The sequence below is a fragment of the Myotis brandtii genome, unplaced genomic scaffold (genome assembly GCF_000412655.1).
Source record: "Myotis brandtii unplaced genomic scaffold, ASM41265v1 scaffold312, whole genome shotgun sequence".
Lineage (NCBI taxonomy): Eukaryota > Metazoa > Chordata > Mammalia > Chiroptera > Vespertilionidae > Myotis > Myotis brandtii.
The window spans coordinates 540,221-545,932 of NW_005361955.1; the positions used below are offsets into that span (position 1 = coordinate 540,221).

The 5,712-nt window shown below is 50.4% G+C and overlaps 1 long non-coding RNA gene across 1 annotated transcript in view; it reads right to left on the reverse strand.

The window, feature by feature from the left end:
* Positions 1-4,208: 4,208 nt before the first annotated feature.
* Positions 4,209-5,712, reverse strand: part of LOC106726739 — a 29,296-nt gene continuing 27,792 nt past the window's right edge. The window contains exon 3 of the long non-coding RNA XR_001362837.1: positions 4,209-4,608. This is a non-coding gene — a long non-coding RNA (uncharacterized LOC106726739). The remainder of the gene's footprint in view (positions 4,609-5,712) is intronic.

Below are 5,712 nucleotides of genomic sequence, written 5' to 3' on the forward strand. Positions count from 1 at the left end.
ACATTGAGATAGATGATAGATAGATAGATAGATAGATAGATAGATAGATAGATAGATAGAATAAGCTCTTTTATAGCCACTGTATAATATTTCATGATAGAGATGAAACATTTTTAAATCTTTAAAGATGTATGAAATTGAAACTTAAAACCAAGGCACCAAAACAGGATGACAAGGCTTTTGATCAAAGTTACACAGAACAAAGCAGAGGCCAGCAAATGTATGTGTTGATTTTCTAGCTTAACTGAGCAGTTAACCCCTTTCTAGTGTAGCTATAGGTATTAACTAATATAAGGGGTGTATTTCTCTAATTTCACTAGTAAACAGAATCGAAGAACTTAATCTGATATTGCTATTAAGCCTTTTTGAGGATCTTCCCAGCTATAGGAGAATTAGGCTTCTGAAAGAGTTGAGGGATTCCCTTCGGTAGAGCTCACAGAGACTGATGCAGGAGCTGCAGGGATGCAGGCTTCTGTTTCTCTGAGTCTTCAGGAAGCCTTCAGAACAGACTGAGCAGCCCAGGCCATGGTGGCTGTACCTAGTGTGTTTAAACACAACCGCAGGAGAAAGCAGAAAACAGGTGGGGTTTACACTGCAGTCCTGGCTTTGATAGTGGCTGGCACAGAGTTCTGGCCTGGGCATCAGTTAGCTCCCACTGCTCAAGGCCACTGGCCTGGGTGTTGGGGTTATATGCCTGCAGAGTGGCTGCCCAGTGGCCAGCTCAGGTGACTAATAATAGCTTCTGTTTAAGAGGAACCAGCTGAATTCACCAGAGTGGCTGGCCAGGCCTTCCTGGTCTCTAGAGCTGAGAGTGGCCTTGAGGAGGAGGAGAAGGTATGTCCCTGAGGGGCCAGCACGGAGCTGCAGAGCTCCAGCCCCTGACAGAGTGATGGCCGGAGGTAGTAAAGGCATGTCTATCAATCCAAACAACTTTCTGAGGAAGGTCCTGTTACCCCTAATACAAATGAGGGAACCGGCTCAGAGGTGTGAAGTCACTGTTCCTAAAGGAAAAGTCAAAGCCCAGAGAGTAACGCAAATGTATTAATCCTCCCAGTAGCCCTACAAGATACTGTATTTTCTGGTGAATATTAATGAATATTAAAACATAGTAAGGTTGCAACAGTTATAAATTTAAAACTAAATGGTTAGGACAGTATCCTTATCCTGCTTCTTAACGTCAGTGGTTGCTATTTTTTTGTTTTTTTAAAATATATTTTTATTGATTTCAGAGAGGAAGGGAGAGGGAGAGAGATAGAAACATCGATGATGAGAGAGAATCATTGATCGGCTGCCTCCTGCACGCCCCCTACTGGGGATTGAGCCACAACCCGGGCGTGTGCCCTTGACCAGAATCGAACCACTGAGCCAAACCGGCTAGGGCAGTGGTTGCTGTTTTTAAGAAAAAACTTTGATCATGTAAATCTAGCCTTTGCAGTGGTGTTATATTATATTCAGCCACTAGGGGGCAGCATTAAATATAATTTTTAGCCTTCAAGACCCAGTCTTCCATTGTAAAGGAGGTAGGGCCGGCCACAGGAGGTTGGCTGTGGGAGCGCACTGACCACCAGGGGGCAGCACCCTGGTGGTCAGTGCACATCATAGCTACTGGCCAGTCATCCGGTCGTAAAGGTTGCTTATGCTTATATATATATAGATCTGTGATTCCCAAGGTAAATGAAACTCGCTGTGTGTCCTTTCCCCATGTTTCCTTCATTGTCGGTAGCTAACCTCCACACTCCTGCTGTAGTTAGACCTGCCATCCATTGCAGAAGCAGCAGCTGGCCATGGAGTTCAGCCAAGGAATGGGAATCTGGAGGTTTCAGGCCATTGGTCTGGCTCCTCCTTGGCCCCTAGAGATGCTGAAGGAGACGCAGCCTGGGAGGTGACAGGTCCTGCCCTCCATGCCTCAGCTTCAGGGAGCTGCTCCACTCCTTGCTCCTGGGGCAGACCGGTGAGGCTGAGGCGCTCCTCCCCCTCCATTCCCGCTCTTCCCCGGTGCTGGCATGCCCCTGGCCGCAGCAGTGCCCAGAAAAGGCAAGTCCTCCTTCTGGTGGGCAGCTAACCAGTTTCCTCCCAGCTCAGAGACAAGCGTGTCTTGCTTGGTTGGGCATTCCTCAGATAAGAAGTCCTTTCAGGAGCCTTTCTTCAGAGGCTAGCCGGAGACTGGAGCTCCAAAAGCCTGAAGTTGAACCTCCAGTGTGCCCAGCGTGGAAATTAAGGGACGCCACACTGCCCTCTAGTGACAGCTCGGCCTGGCCCTTGCTGGGCAACTTTTCCTCTTTGTTCTCTGCACCACTTGAGGCTTATTTCCCAGCAAACTAGAGCCTCCTCTGGTGGCCTGGGAGTCAGTTCCTCTCTCCACCTTCCTACATTGCCTTCGGGATATAAAAGTAGAAACATTAGCCAGATGTTCTCACCCCAACTGCCCTTTTGCCTCACTGCTGAACCAGCTGTTTAGCATTCCCAACCACTGGCTCCCTGATGGACAGACCAACCACTAAATTGACTGATGGATACTGTCCATCTGAAAAATTAATCCTGAGTGACTAACAGGATGGTTGGCTGATGAAGTTTTTAAACTACAAGTGATTTGCTTGGCCTACTGGCTCTCTAATTGACCTACTAACCCTAAATAACTAAACATCTGATAAGTTTAAACTGCTTGCCTGGCCAACTCTTCCACTCACCCACTGAATGACAATGCCCAGCAGAGGGCCTGCAAGACTGACAGCCTGGGTGCTTGGCTAAGAGTAACATAGTTGGGAGGAGAAGGTGCCCTTTTCTCATGCCCTCCCTCCTCTTCTCCCCTCTAGAGCCATTGAAGGCTGCAGAGAGGGCAACCAGGAAAATGCCTTCTGACCTACCTCTAGTGGTTCCTAACCAGAGCCTCACAGATGGGCTTTCATAGTACAGATATGAAGATATGGTTTATCTGGGAAGAGGGTTCAGAGCTTTCAGTGGACTCTTAAGAGTCCAGCACATACAAATACGTTCAGAACTACTGCTCTGGGAAGACTCTCAGCAAATCCATTCAGATATGCAAAACCTTTACCTGAATTCAAGCGCCATTTCTCCCTCCCATCAGGCCAGGTGGCAGGGTGGTAACTAGGAAGAGTCAAAATCATAGTGGACATGGATGTAGTAGGGAGGACAAAGGCTGAGCTCTATGTGAAGTTTCCAGAAAGAGGCCCAAAGAAATCAACAATTGTCCTTTTGGGTGAACACACTTAGCCCAAGATGGCAGGGCACTCTCAGCTCTGGGCAGACTGTCTTTGAGCTGAGATACATTCACCAGGACCCTTGTCTGAGGCAGTATGTGTACTGGTATGTGATCATGAGTAGCTACCTATGTGGCTGTGTATATTTTCATACCTGCATGCTCACAAGGGTGGGTATAGCTGAGAGTTGTGTAGCTCTGTGCATGAATGTCCTTTGGGTCAAACGGTGCGTCTCAATAGTTTTGTGAATGGATTTGCACATGTGTGCTCAGTCCTTGAGCCCCTCAAATGTTTTTTTTTGGGGGGGGGGTTGAGACAGATTATGAATAAGAATTTCACTAAGTGTAAACATCTGCAAACATGCAAATATTTCCAGAAATCCTCAACATGTCCCTCTCCCTGAGTCCTCATCATCACACTGCCATTGCCACCGTTGGCTCTTATCTCCCTGGACTAGTGCTAGGACCTCAATGCCCTCCCCTCCCGACCCTGGGGAAAACAGCCACAGTGACCTCAGTAACATGATGTTAGGGTCACAGCGCACCCCTGCCTAAACCAACAACAGCTTTACAATGTCAGGGGATAGCGCCCATCTCTACAATCTGTGTCTCAAGGGTCCTTTCAAGCTCATAGCCTTGTTCATGGGTGACTGCACTCTCGAGGCCCCAGAATTTGGGTGTGTCTCCCCTCAGCCTGGTCCTATGCCACCAAAATTTCGGCTCAGATGCCTCTTCTGACAGTAACAGTAAGATGCCGCTAGGTCCTGCATCTCTGAGTTATCGCATGCCGCTGTAATTGCCCAATTATACTAGTAGTTGTCAATTGTAATTGACAGGCACCCAAGTCCATCTGTCACATTCCACCCCGGGTCCCCTCCCCACCGGACAAGGAACCTGAAGAGCAGACGGTCGGAGGCCGGGCGGGCTTGGACGCACAGGTCTCTTCCCTGTCCCTGGCCCCCTGCCCCACTCCCCAGAGCAATAGAACCCCTGCTGTAAAAACGGAAATGCGCATGCGCAATGAGCAGCATGAACTACGACTCCCAGAATCCTCTTGACCGAGACTCCATTTCCCAGAACTCTCCTGGAGTCCCTACTCCGGAACTGCGCTCTTTTTTCCAAGGCGGAAAATGAGGCAAACCTTGCAGTAGAGACGGATTCTGAAGGCGCATAACGCTGCGAGGTGCCGCGGCCTATTTGCCTCCAGGGGTCGTGCTTGAGTCAGAGAGACGCGAGCTCCAGAGAAGGGACGGGGCCGCAGCCCTTCCCGCGCGTCGCTGCGCGGTGTCCTGGTTCCCTCCGCCTGGTTCCCAGCCGCCCGCAGTCGGTCTGCTGCTCCGGCTTCGTCGGCCTGTAGCCGCTGCAAACTCTCTGCCCACCTCCGGGCGTCTCTGGAGACAGAGGCCAAGAGCTCATGCACATATTTCCTGGGACCCCCTGTTCCCAGCCCCGCATTGCCTGTTTCCTAGTGGGAAGAAGTGAAGACCTTGGCCCTTAGGGCATGACCCACAGGGCTCCACGTGTGAGTCCCTCAGCTCTTCTGCCACTTGCAGCCATGGCCGCAGGAGTGGGAGCCGTGGGGTGGGGCGGTGTGGACAGAAGCGGGGAGGGGGAAGATCTATGGCTCCTGTGACACGGGCCGGGTGGCTTTATCCAGCCCGTCCGCTGCGTTTCAGAGGCCCGGGTCCCGGAGAAAGCCTCCTTCCTCAGACCCCGGCAGCGCCTGGGGTCCTCCTGCCTGTTTCTCATTCCCCCTCAGAGGCCACTTGGGTCACCGACCTGTAAATGAGCAACTGTGGGACTGGGATGGACACAGGGAGCCTGGAGCATCGGGAGGAAGGAGTGGACTGAGAGGGAACCACTGCGGGGCATTTGAGCTGAAAGTTACTGGGTCAAAAGAGGAGGGTTCGGGCACCGGGTGCAGGATTGAGGGGATGTGACCTGTCATCACTGTGGATCTCAGAGGGAAGAAATATGTGCATCGCTAGGCAGGCAGCGGATGCACACATCTTCCAGAGCTCTGTCTTTATGAGAGACAGAAGTCAGTCATTTAGTTTTGTTCCAGACATTTTCAGTGCAGTCAACACTTGCCCGTGGGCCTGTGGAGTTACAACCACTTCCCCCGCCTTCTGCTAGTAATTCTAAGTTTCTCAACATTGCCACACTCCATGCTAGCGGTGGAGGTCCCAGGGGCCCTTTCAGGGGATCTGCAAGGTTAAAACTGTTTCACAGTAATGCAAAGATTTATTTGCATTTTTCGTTGTATTGACATTTATGTTTAAAATGATGTGTACCCCCCTCCCCAATAGGGGGCGTGCAGGAAGCAGACAATTGATATTTCTCATCGATGTTTCTCTCTCTCTCCCTCTCTCTGAAATCAATAAAAATGTATTTTAAAAAAATAATAAAATGGGCCCTAACCGGCTTGGCTCGGTGGATAGAGCATCGGCCTGTGGACTGAAGGGTCCCAGGTTTGATTCCAGTCAAGGGCGTGT